The sequence below is a fragment of the Triturus cristatus genome, chromosome 6 (genome assembly GCF_964204655.1).
Source record: "Triturus cristatus chromosome 6, aTriCri1.1, whole genome shotgun sequence".
Taxonomy (NCBI): Eukaryota; Metazoa; Chordata; class Amphibia; order Caudata; family Salamandridae; genus Triturus; species Triturus cristatus.
Genome location: NC_140589.1, coordinates 1,776,354,058 through 1,776,367,362, shown reverse-complemented (window position 1 = coordinate 1,776,367,362; position 13,305 = coordinate 1,776,354,058). Strand labels below are relative to the sequence as shown.

The following is a 13,305-nucleotide window of genomic DNA, read 5'->3' as shown; positions in this document are numbered from 1 at the left end:
CACTGAAACGAGTGCCAAGCACAGAAGTGAAGAGGGCTTTCAGTGCCAACAAAAATCTCTAAGTAAGATTTCAAGTATGTGAGCTCTGAAAGCGAACTTGAGAGGGGTAGAGTGGGAAGGTGGCTCATTGTCTTGGCAACTGTTTCAGAATCGCTCACGTGCGCTGTTGTTTTTCAACACACCTTCACTTGTAAGTGCTGTAAAGATCTCACACTTCTGAGATTACTATATTTCTTTGTTTTATGGGAGTGTTATCTACCAGTACAGTTAATCTTCTTTTAAATCCTATGTTTTAATGTCACAAAAGCACAGCCTGTATGTTTGGCTGAGCTTATAGTGATTATTTTCTCTTAAAATGTCTGGCTTGACACAATAGACGCTCTCCTACTCTCTTGCGCTTCGAGACAAAAAGACTCTCCTTCAACGTATAGGTTTTCTTCCCTGTGCTTTGTCGTTCTCTTCCTATAGCCTGTGATTTAAACAACTGAATTATTAACTTGTTGCCAAAATGTGCAGAAGCTGCCATCTTATCATGCCCAGTAGGACATGACAGTGAAAGACCAGGAGAGACCAGTGATGCATGGACAGTGAGCAGAGGGATAGGGGGCACGTACTATAGTGGTAGCCACAGATTAAACGAGACACATAGACACGTCCATTATGGTGCGGAAGACTGGTTGCCTGCAGGCGGCACAGTAATACTAAAAATAGTACATCGAGAAGGTGGGACACAGAGTAGGATCGGGGTTGAAGCCGGTGATGTACCAACAGTGACCAAGTTGGGTAAAATGGAGTGTCTGCTGGAAAGGCATGGTGGGCTAGCACTTGGTTAAGTGTCAAGAAAGTTATGTGTACCGCAATAGTTCCATAATCTCCATTCCACAGATATAAGCCCCCATCAATGTGAATACATTAACTCCCAACAGATCTGATAGGTGCCCTAAAGTTTGGACTTCTTCTGAGTGTCTCAAGGTGAAAATATTTGTGAGAAAGTTACAGAGAGGCTACAACGTGCCTTCTCAGAGTGATTCTGGAACCAAAGTGAAGCAGCATTTCGCAATTAATTGGTTTAACCAAGGTGACAAGTTTTGAAGCTTTGGGTCAGATGTATACAGAAATGAGCATCACCTGAAGGCTATACATATGTTGAAAAGTAGGATACATGAAAATTACAAGTTGGAATCCCTGTTATTTTGAGGAAGAGAAATTAATTGTTCTCTCCCTCAACATAACTGACCATGGTTGGTTGCCTGGAACTGACAAAGTGTGTAGTCGCCAGGAAATGTATGACTTTACAATGCAATTACCATGTATGCCTTTTCCACACTGACTTTAATCATAAATGATTTATCCCGTATGGTAAGGATAAGTATGGTAAGTATATATAATTTTTGTTTTTTAAATAACTTAATTTATATTTTTTAGGGGTAAATCCCCACCCAATGCTGTGTGTGTGCTGTGTGTGTGTGTGTATGTATGTGTGTGTATATATATATATATATATATATATTAGTTAGAAGCACGGCAGCTGCTTTTGTTACAGGAGACCTATATTGCAGCACTGCTGGAAAACCGGCCCCCTTTAAAACAAGCTAGGATATGGGCAACGTAGACAGTCTCGTGGAGGAGGCGGGGTTATGGGTCTGATTGGCGGGAGTGAGGGGGTGAAACCGACACGAGGGTCATGAAGCGAGATTAATCAGGGACGGGGTGAGTGGGGGATTGAGATAACACCAGGCGCCCGTGTTAAAGTGAAAGCGGGCGCTCGTGTTGGTATTGAAAGCGGGCACCCATGTTACAGTGAGAGCGGGCGCCTGTGTTAAAGTGAAAGTGGGCACCCAAGTTGTTATTGAAAGCGGACGCCCATGGGCTGCCTGCAGTAAGAGATGTACTCAATAAAGAAAGTAGTGCTTACAAACTAAATAAGACATAACGTGTAACAACCAAAGTAAAAGGGACAGTTGCCATGGGAGGTTACAATAAAGACAAGGCAGTACAAAGGAGGGACTAACAAGTCTATTTACGAATCAGAATCCAGCATTTATGAAGGACAATGATACAAGCTAATGACAAATATGGGCGATGTTTGGGCAGGGCTTCTATTCCATACTCCACTACAAGTCTTGCAGCGCATGTGCACTGGCTCTAGGCTTGACCTAGAAAATGACCGCCACCACTCAAAAACCGGCCCCCACCCTCCTGGCCCACGGGAAAACGCCGGTGCCCGCTTCGGCCAGTCTGGCCCTGATAAACACATAGCGACCCTGCCGGACCACAGGAATGTGGCTGTGAGGGTTTGGAGAAGAGTTGGCCACTGGTCTCTTCAGTCACTGCTCACCCCATTCAACAACAACAAATTGAGACATAAGGAAAAGGAGAAAGTGGTTTTGTTTCCATCTAATTTTTGAAGCCATGGCACGACCACGGTGTCGCACAAGGAGAGTTTGAATTGGAAACAATGCAAAATGAAAACTAACCAAACAGCCATGTGTAAATATTCCCCCAGAGGCAGCCTGCGTAGCCTTTACTTAGCTTTCCCAACTGCATCTTCAGTGGATCGCAGATTCTGAAATCGAGCCAGCATTCAGTAAGGATGAAATATTCTCTTATTTTGGAATGAAGGGTTACACATGCCTCTGCGGCTTGGAGGAATAAATTAAGGGAACTGTGGCATAGGGGAGAGATTTAAGGACAACTTGCGCAACCCGCATTTCCAGACAGCAGAGATAGCAAACACAGCCGAGGTCAAAGAAGGTCTTTGTCTAAAGAAAAAAATAATACATTTCTCACATTGCATCCTACAGCGCTGTCTGTTTCATTTAACAGGAGTGATTTTTCAGCAGCAAATGTGTCTCTATGGCACGAGCTGCACCAGTATGCGTGTCATGCTCTTTGAGCCTCCCTCCGGCAGCCTCAGGGTTCCTCACCCGGTGGTATCGGCCATCCTGTGCCAAGGGCTTCTGTGGGGGGCTAAGCGCAGTAACGTGTGGTGCCTCCCAGTGCTCTGATGACACACCACCCAGTGACATGTCAAAAGTAGGCCTGGCTGGTAAATTTTGTTCCGCTTGCAGAATTTGCGATATTTTGACATTTTCGCGTTCCACGGAGAGCAGGAAAATGTCAAAACTTTCGCAATCTGCCACGAAATGGAAGTATTTTTCATGTTCGCGCTTTAAAAATGCGTTCTCGCGCAGTCACGACTTACCGGGTCCCTGCGTTCGCCGAAGAGTTTTCCTATCCGTTCGCGCGCGCCACAAGATGTTGGATTGTTTGTCGCCGGTCGCGCTATCCCGCGAGAGTTTGCGATCGCCAACACATCATTGCAATCGCAAACAGGAAATAAGCATCGCGAGCAAGATGGCCGCGCCCATTAGCGACTGCATGGGCAAGTTGGAGATGTATTTCCCCGCGAGTTCGCAAAAACACATCGCGAACGGGCGGGAAAAGCAATCTCTGCATCTTCGCGGAAGTTCCGTATGCTCGCGGCGATTTTGCGCAATTTCGCGATAATTGGCAAAAGTCAATTTCGCAAATTCCGCCCACCCTTAGTCAAAAGGCTGCTGCGGAGAGACAGTTTTCCAGTGCACTGCTGGAAGCGCCTGGACATCCCCTCAGAGGTAGGTGTGCGCTCTATAAATGCCCTGAATTGAATTGAAGTGAAAGGAAGTCAGTGTGGTGCACAAGGCCCGGGTGTTTTGGGAGGAGGATGTCACTTGCTTTTTGCGATTTGTTCTTTGGTGCATCAGCGCAGCCAAGAATCACACATGTACGCAGACAACCGGTGACGATGACCTGGGAGCTGAACTGTGGTGTCTGGACGAGCACACCTAGTGCACCCCTCTTTTAGTTGGGAGCGAATAGTGTCCTCTCACAAGACTGGACAATACAGCCAGTAGGTTATCACAGTGCTGGGACGGGCATTTTTCCTGTTGCCTACAGACAGGAAGAGGCATTTGGGTTTCCCAAAGAGTTCTGCCAGTCCCTTTTACTGAGTCCTGTGCTCCATCCATATGGGGGGAGGCATGGAAGGAACAAACAAACTCACACTCTGCCTCCTTCCAGCTCAATTCTTCCTCACAGGTGTGCACCGAGAGGCTTTGTTTATCAGCCAGGAGAGGGGAGACCAGCTCCCATTTGTCTCGCAAACACCTAACATCCAACTCCACTTTCTGCCTGCCACAGTCACAGTTTACATGGCTGAAAAGCTAGGCCTCTCCCCAGACAACCCACAACAAGTCAGTCTGGTGGATTGAACATTTCTAGCCTACAAACCTAGTGTAAATATGGAGAATTGAACATTTCTAGCCTACAAACCTAGTGTAAATATGGAGGATTGAACATTTCTAGCCTACAAACCAAGTGTAAATATGGAGGATTGAACATTTCCAGCCTACAAACCTAGTGTACATATGGAGGATTGAACATTTCTGGCCTACATACCTAGTGTAAATATGGGATGGCATCCAAGGCTAGTTTTCCATAGGTTTCTCACTGACCAGTGGCAGGTGAGCCGCTGCAATGTACTAGGGGAAGTTCCCAGGACAGATGTTTTTGGGCAGCCAACTCCTACTCCAGGCAGGAATAGGACCTGAAATAGTGCTATACGCTTCCTAGCAGTATTACTAGGAGGAGGCTTTAAAAATGGGACCATCACTAAGAAGAAAGGGCTGCTGGAGGTGTCCACCCAGCAAAAAGGTGGGGGGAATGAGCCATGTTGCCTAGAGCTGTGCTGATCCCTGCTGTCCCTCACAGCCCTGCTTGAGTACCACCTGTGTGTTCCTCAATCAGCTTTAGGACCTTCTTTGGGAAGTGATATCCTACAGGAGAGTTGCCTCTGAGCAGAAGTGCGTTGTTTCCTGTGGGCTGTGACTTGTGGCTAGGCGTTGTAAACTTGAACTGCAGTCTATGAACTTGCTTTGATTGCACTCGCATGGCCTGTGATTCTTCTTGGAAACACTGGTGCACTAGCAAAGTGCTAGTCTCCATCAGACTCCTGTGTAAATCTCTCCAAGTGGGCACGCATCAGGGATGCTTTGAGGTGGCATCTCCAGCATCTCGGGCAGGGGATGTGAGCAACCAGCAGGATAGCCCAAGGAGTGAACAATGACCCCTGCATCACCTATGGTGCCGAAGGGCTGCAGCCAGCATTCACCGCCATCAGAGGGGAGATCATACTCTACAGTGGTGAAACTTTCGAGATTGAGGATAATCTCACTACTGGTGGTGATGGCCTCTAATCGCCCCATAGTAAATGTGTGGCTATCTTGTTGTGTGTCATTATATGAATAGTAATACAACAAGGGGAGAGAAGAGTGTTTCTTTGGATGAAGATAAAGTGCTGATTGGACATTGATTGCTAAAGTGCCATTAAAGTTGCATTGAGTTCTTTGTCTCCTTACTCTCCTACCCTACACCATTTTAGTTAGTAAGCTTCGGATTGATCTGCTTCACTACCCTGAGTATCAAGTGCTAAAGCGGTGTCCTTGGTATTCAGTTTTTAGTCCAATAGTAGGTCAGACCCGGGACAGCCGTTCTTAAAGTCCCTTAATAATACAATTGGTGCTCAGAGTCATCACCATTCGGGCCACAGGGCAAACAATGGCTGCTGGGCCTGAGCTGTGGAGGCTGAGGTTGCTTGCCTCTCATATCTTAGGATCTGTCCTAATATGACTGTGCAAACTGGGCCAAGTACAGTTCCTTCAGCACTTGACTCTGAGTCAGAGTGATAGCGAGCTGTTGCAGGGTTCTCCTGGAAGAGGCATGTGGATGCATCAACCTCAGAATTCAACAGTCAGCAGTTCAACGATTGATTCTCCAACCCCCAGTGCTTGTCTCATTTAAAAAAGAAACTATTTCAATACACTCAAAAACAAAATACAGAGCGGGTATAAATACCCACTGGTGCAGGGCCACTGTGCCTAATTAGGTATAACATATAGTGCAGCCGGCTTCACACAAAGGGGCAGTACTATGCCTTTCATTCAGAGTTTTTGCCCCCAGTTTGGAACTCTTAGTGCCTAATATGTAAACGTCACCAAAGCCTTTTTTCACACCGCTTGCGGTTTGGTGCCGCAGCAGGCATTTGTTCCCCCTCATGGAGAAAAACATGCCCGCTGCAAGTGCATTGACACTCCAGTCCCATCTGTGGGAACAGCAGCTGGGCGGGTAGGCTCCAGTATCCCGGGTGGTCTTTGGTCATTCGCTGGCCCTCTTCCTGGCACATGGTGAGTTGGGCAGGACGCTGTGGTCACTGGGTTGCCAAAGGCACTTCTCAGGGTACTGTAGCAGCTCTGGCACCACTCATGGCTTGGTCTGAATAGGTCTAGTTTGGTCAGTCATCACAGTGGGGTATACTACTTTGGCCTCTCTTCCGGGCATGCAGGAGTACAGTCTGCTTTGGGCACAGTTGTTAATGGTCTGCTCGGACGCACTTCAGGACAGTGTCATGGTGCACGCTGCTTTCAGGGTCACAGCAGCTTAGGCCTCTCTGGCACACTTTGGCAGTGCGATGGTGCAGGTGGTTTAGGAAAGAGAGGTGATCTCTGGTCCTGGAGCACTCTAGTCACTCTCCCTTGAGTCTCACTAGACGGATGGAACCTCTGCTTCAGAGTCAGCTGCTTCTGCTCGCACTGGTAGTCGGCATCTCCTTCAGGGTGTGCCCTCTCCTTCCCTCTTCTTCTCCAGCAGGCCAGCCTCCTGGGCATGCAGACACTCTTCCTTCCAGGCCAGACTCCAGGTGATGCTCCCTCACATTTGTGAAGTTGGATGTGAGGCAGACACCAGCTCTGGATTCACAGCAGTCCTCTGCAGAGCACCCTCTTCCTTGGTCAAAGAAAACTTGGAACTGGAACAAGTGAGTCGGGAGCTCCCACTTTTATACAGAAAAAATAGACAAGGGTTGTGGATTCTATGTCTGTACCCTCTGAAATGGGTTGGGTTGGTACTTGTTTCATGTGCCCTTTCCAGGCTGTCTTCCACACCCAGCGTTTGTGTAGAGCAATGCTCCTCACAACAGGTTTGTCCCCAGAGGTGCGAGCTTTCTGCAGCTGGCTATCAACAGCCACTATGACCAATGATCAGGAAAAGAGACCAAAGGCTGGCCTTCCCTAAAGGGCCCTTCACACTCTGAACAACACAGACGGCAGTCCCACCTTTCTGTGCCGCCATCTACCAAATGACAATCCTCAAGAAGACTATTCAGCTGCTCCTTGCAGCAAAAGGACCTAATAGAATTTCTAAAGAGAGTCCTGTCCCCGCTTTCCCCCCTTGAGTGTCTGCATCTCCTCCAAGCTTCAGGAATGAGAGCAACACACTTCCACTGTCAGGGAAAACAATCTCACCTCCAGCCTGTGCACGTGTACAGGCCAGGGGCTTCCTACATGGAACCCACATGCCTCTAATACGCAAACATGCACTGGGATTGTGGTACTAGGACCTCGATTAGCACATAGTGGGCCTGAAGAACTCCACTCCATTGATAATGATAAGACAGTTTGGTCACAATTACTGGTGAACAAAACACTCTCTTCATGTTAATCCCATGACAGAAACAGTAATCCATTGGCAAACAAACTAGGACATGCGTTGTGCACCCCTCCAGAACCTCACTCATGTCAATGCAGGGGCCTAGGCCTTCACACACACAATAGATTAGGGTGAGGCTGGGTCAAATAAAAAAACAGGATACCTATTACTCACCGCAGGCAACATTAGGGTAAAAGAATATCATGCAGCGACCATTCCCGCACCAAAACCCAGGAACCCTTTTGTGTCCCCAAGGTAGTTCCCACATGGGGACCGAAGATGAACTGTGCAAAAAAGTCCTCAGGGTGCCCCAAGCTTCTCAGATCGTCAGTACACTTTCCAAAACCTCACATCAGGACAGCACGGTGCCCGAGCCCCTTTAAAAACCCCTCGCCTACAACTGCCCAGTTTGAACTGCAGATATTATTTTCACATACCTTTCGCTGACCAAGTACCAGAACAACACTTCTTCCAGGAACTCACACACAGCATTGAACCTCACTGACTGGTTAATCCATACCCAGGGGGCTTCTGGAAATGAATAGTAAGGAAATCACCTCCTTATTAATACAGGATATCATGAAGTTATGATGGAAAATAGTGACAAAAGGTCCCTGATCTTTCTACACCTATCTGGGTCCTTTGACTATGTAAACCACTGCGCCTTGTTGGCTTGTGAACCTAGGCACAAACAACACTATTCCCTTCCTAAGTTACTTCCTGTATGACAGATCTGAAATCTATCCCTGACCACTTCACTACTTGTACCTTTGGGGTCCACCAAGGCCCTGCTTTTTCACACCATGCTATTGCTCCATGGGATGTACATGTACATGATACTGGGGTGGGTTGTTTGTCCATAACAGTTATTTGTGTTTGCGGTCATGCTGCCTCTTTCACCTCCTGCACACTTGCATGCATTTGCGCCATGTGTAACACTCTTTACTGTGCGTTAACATGCTTGTAGCAGTGATGTTTTTGGCAACACATTGGCTACTTCCAAGAACTGACCACCATGTTTGGATACGGGCGTATTAATTTGTGGTGCTAGAGTGTGGTTGCATTCCATTTACTGCACATTTTATGGTGTTGATGCAGGACTAAGTGCTCCATTATTCATTGTGCAAGGACCAGTCCACACTCACAGTACCTGCACTCATATCGATTTGACTCGTAATATCAATATCCCTTTTCTGCTTTAAGTGCGGCACTTATTACTCGTTGCTTTTTCCTTCAAAACTTTGACTCTGGACCTAATATACTAAACCATTTAACCATTGTAAACTCTGCGATTCATAAAAACCTAGAGTTCTCAGCAACAGAATGTTTTTATTAACATTGCTTAACCCATTTTGCGAGTCAATAACATTTGCCAACTGAAAAAATTAATTTTGCGAACCACTACAATTCGCAGCTAGGAGGAGCATGAATGGACGTTGTTCGAAATTGGGTTAAAGGTTGAGGGGGTTGGAACCCCACTCAAGCAAAAACCACAATCTCTGTCATGCTGAAACACAAGCAACCCCACATTATCCAGTGTTTAGCCCTCTGGTAGTTTGGTACAAAAGCAGTCCGGCTTAATTTAGAGGCAATGAGTAAAGTTTTTACAAAGTCACAAGTTTAGACCCACCGCAATGGATCACAGGCCGGATACAGGGACCCAGTTAGGCTCGCTGAACAAGAGTACCTTAAATCCTCGTTGCGGAACGTTGCGAGATCTAGCTTTGAAGATGCATCACGCATCAGTGGTTCCGAGGAGCTTTGATGCAAGGTCCTGCATAGTCTTTGAGGATGTCATCGAGGAGCTTACAATGTTAAGTTCTGCGTCGAAGATGTGTTGCGCAACGACTGGGTCCAAAGAAGCTGCAGGGCTACGATGTATAGTACTACGTCGACATCAAGGAGGCTGTCGGCGAAGGGCTTGGGATGCAAAGGCCTGCGTCGAAGATGCCTCCCACAGCGGTGGCTTTTCAGGAGGCTGCAGGTTGCGATGCAAGGTTTGGCTTCAGAAATGCATTGCGCTTAAGGCCCACTTCCAAAGGTCCAGTACTGGGATGGAACCATTTGGGAGTGGGGTAGGACTCGCAGCAGACAAAGGCCAGGTGCTGGGTTCAAGATGATTTGAGCAGTCTGTCCCTGAGGCTCTGGTCAGGATGCCAGCCAACTAGCCCTTGGGGTCCCGCTGTTGGTCTTGAGTTCAAGATTGCAAGTTCAGTCCTTTCGTTCAGGCAGCAGGGCAACAGAGTAGCAGTCATTCTTGCAGAGCAGCACACCAGTCCTTCAGAGTCTTCCACAGGTCCAGAGGTGTACTGAAGAGTTGGATCTGAAGGTCCAATATATATACCCGGTGTCCAATTTGAATGTAAGAGGCCGTTCTGGAGGGTTACACCCTTAGAGGTGCTTGTATTTTCCTGCCTCCCTACTCTGCCACAGATTGTCTGGGGTCCCAATAGACTAGCGTCAAACTATTTTTGAGTGTGCTCAGGCAGAGCCTTTGTGATGTGCAGTGTGGCAGGTGACAGCTCCTCCCCCTCAAGTCAGAGATGGCCCATTCTTCCAACAACTATGGCGCTTTGTTTCACTCTCTGGGAGCAATACACAAAGACCAGCTGCCTAGTCATGTGACCCAGTATACCGGCTGCAGGCACCAAATGGTTAGGACAAGAAAATGCCAACTTTCTAAAAGTGGCATTTTTAGAATTGCGACTTAAATCCCTCTTTAAAGGTAAAGTTGGATTTTAAGTAACAATTCTTTAGACACCAAAGTAGACATTTCTACTTGTTCCCAATTGAACTGTATTGCTTATTAAATGTAACAAGTTAACCCAATGTTATCCCATGGGAGAAGTATGCTTTGCAGTAGTGAAAAATAAATTTTTACTACCAGGACATGTATAAGTTAAAAGTACATGTCCCACTTTTTAAATACACTGAACCCTGCCCTCTGGTTTGGGCTTTTCAGGGCCTACATTAGGGGTGACATATATGTATTAAAAAGGAAGGTGTAGGCCTGGCAAAAGGTTTAGTTTGCCAGGTCGAAAATGTCAGTGTAAACTGCACACACATGCTGCAATGGCAGGCCTGAGACGTGTTTAAAGAGCTATGGGAGTGGGTGGCACAATAAATGCTGTAGGCCCTGGGTGCATGCAGTACCACTTTACTAGGGACTTAACAGTATAACAAATGGGCCAATTAAGTGCAATGTTACCATGTTTTAAAGGAGAGAGCACAAGCACTGGTTAGCAGTGGTAAAGTGTTCCCATGCCCTAAAGCCATCAAAAATGAAGTCTGCAAAAACAGGAGTCTGGAAGGCAAAAGGTTGGAGGAAAAACACGCAAAGGATGTCGGCTCTAACAGGAATCCTCTCCTAATAGCGATTCAGAATAGTATATATGTATAAAAGTACTGACTCCTCATAGGAGGTAGTAATCCATTTGCAAATGTTAAGTTGTCCACATTGGCCAGCATCCCCTTTGGGAATTATATTGGGTGACTTTGGAGGAAGCAGGCAGTGGTTCCCTGGATGTGTTAAAAAATATAGTTTCCTATTTAGGAATGCAAAAAGATAGGAATAGTGGTCTTCTGTTCCTTGCCGGCTACCATCCCACTGATTGTAGCCAATCAGAGGGGGTCACATATAGCGACCTATCTACTTAATATGTGTTAGGCAGGTATTTATGCAACCCCTGAAGCTTATGATTTTTCAACGCAACTTTATTTGTACATAGTCCGGATCACAAAATCAGAAACGGGGCACAAAAAGTAGTGTGCAATTTGCGACCACTTACTGTAATCTGTTTCTTATTACATCAGTCCACAAATTCTTAAAACATGTCTTCACATCCTCGTCTTTCCTCCAGGATTCCACCTTGCTTGAGCCTTACCTCCAAGAAATATGCTGACTACTTCCAAAAGGGTGTAATATGTGTTTATGGATGGCCATAGTTTGTCCTGTACAAACCAAATCCTGGGTAATAAAAGAAAGGTACAGGCCGCTAGAGTGGGATGAGTTATCAGCATGGCTCAGACCTGGTATTGGTATTGTCCAAGGCCTGCACCAGCTACATCCAACTAAAGTAGTGTCCAGTAAGGGAGTACTCTTGTGCATAGTGCCCCCGTCTGACCTTGCAAGTTGTAGAGTGATATTCTAGCCCTGAATGAAGTCTACTGTTCGGGGAGTTGTTGGAGTTAGCGTGTAGCAATTGTTGCCCTTTCATGGGAGTGCTCAGTAGAGGAAGACATTGAAGTCTTCTTGGACATAGGGTTCTGTTCTGACCCTGAATGTTGTTTGCACAACTTTTTCAGTTTATCTATTTTCTGCTCATCCAGCCTTTTTGTTCTTATGTCCTTCTGTTAGTGTTAATAAATATTAAGACCCCCTTCTTTCCATGCCCTGTATCCTCACTGAATGTAAATCTCTTGATTTTTTTGCTCTCTGTCCCATACACACCTTCATCTTCTGGAACTCGCGAGCAGCCGTGGCTAAGATGTCTACATTAAATCATTGGTAGGTGCAGTGGAAGAACATATGGGATTTTTGCGGGGTATCGCTGTGTAAACAGGTTGAAGTATTTGCAGAAATGGAGGTGATTCGAGATTTGATCCTATGACTAATCTCTCCTTTGAAACCATGTCCTGGGCATCCTCCCAACAACCACAGCTCCTGCCTCCATCCTCCATCCTCTGGCAGCAGAAGGCCAGCTTCCCTTCCAGCCCCATCCAAGCAGTGTGTGCAGAGCCTGATAGGAGTGGAGACTGGAAGGCTGCTCAGTTTGGCTGTGATGTGTGGTTTAGCTTGGAAGCAGTTCAACCACTCTCAATGCTATGGAAGTGGATTCACGCTTTGTTCCAACTTCACTAGATTCCAAAGTTAGTGGCTGCAAGAAAGTTCTTGTTCAACACGACCATAAATTCACATTGATGCCTATCGCAGTCGAACAGCACTGAGCAGTGCCAGCTTCTCCGCGGCGTGCTGGGGCGGCTGCCTGCAGAACAGGCAGACATCACAAGCAAGCCCAGACCGGCAGGAACAGTCACTTCCCTCTGATTATATGAATGAAGCAAACCAAAACAATGGATGGTGGTTGGGGCAGCTCCTGTGTCTGTAGCATGCATGCGTGCGACTAATGCTGTGCAGTTTGTGTAGAACATGCACACACGCAATGTGTGGAAACGGATGTAGAGACTGTACTGTGGCATTTATTTAGGGTTTGACGGATGTATACGCCCTAAATATGGCGGTCAGCACATCCGCCAAGTCTGCTCATTTGTGACATGCAACAATATACATTTATGGTCTTGCATATGTGTACATTCTAAATCGAGTGTTCAGGAGCACACCACGCCCTAAATCTGGCTTTGCGTCTTTGGAACACAGCTTGACACCCCTGGCTTGGACGTGGACTTCTTTCTTAACCAATAGGTGTAAGCATCACTGTTAACACTGTTTTATATATTTAAGGTATTTTCCAGACAGTTATGTCACCACCCGAGGGAAGGTTCAAATGGAGGATGGGGGTGGGGTGGGGGGCGGTATATGAAGATGCCAAGACTGGAGTGGTCAAAAAGAGTCGCCTAGACCCAAGACGTGAGCAGAGAATGCCCCCTAAATGTTCACAAGCCTTCCAAGTTCTGCCACTTTTACACTTAGTATGAGAGCCAATCAAAATCCACTTCACCTAGAGAGTCCACCGACTTCATTGAAAAGTGAAGGGTTGTAAAGCTGTTTCACACAGCATGATGGTGCCCGGCACAGGCTCATTCATTATGTTTAATAACCTA

At 46.6% G+C, this 13,305-nt stretch overlaps 1 protein-coding gene across 6 annotated transcripts in view; it reads left to right on the top strand.

The window, feature by feature from the left end:
* The window catches only part of LOC146821982 (uncharacterized), a 441,926-nt gene that overhangs the window by 368,163 nt on the left and 60,458 nt on the right, over nucleotides 1-13,305 (top strand). The gene's annotated exons all lie outside the window — the stretch shown is intronic.